Consider the following 207-nt stretch of genomic DNA (forward strand, 5'->3'; position numbering starts at 1 on the left):
GGGGGGGGAGTGTGACGGGTCACCCTGGCAGAGGCTGAGACTCCTCCTCTGCGGGGAGGAGGACAAAGGATGGAAGCAGCTGCCCCATTGCAACACATCCCCGGCGAGCACAATGGAAATGCCAACCTCCGTCTTGTGAAACAGGAACCTCATATGATCTCGCTGAAGGCTGGGGACACTCTTGTAGGTCTGAGCGTGACGCTCCCC

The sequence above is a fragment of the Egretta garzetta genome, unplaced genomic scaffold, assembly GCF_000687185.1.
Source record: "Egretta garzetta isolate BGI_Z169 unplaced genomic scaffold, ASM68718v1 scaffold223, whole genome shotgun sequence".
NCBI classification, from domain to species: Eukaryota; Metazoa; Chordata; class Aves; order Pelecaniformes; family Ardeidae; genus Egretta; species Egretta garzetta.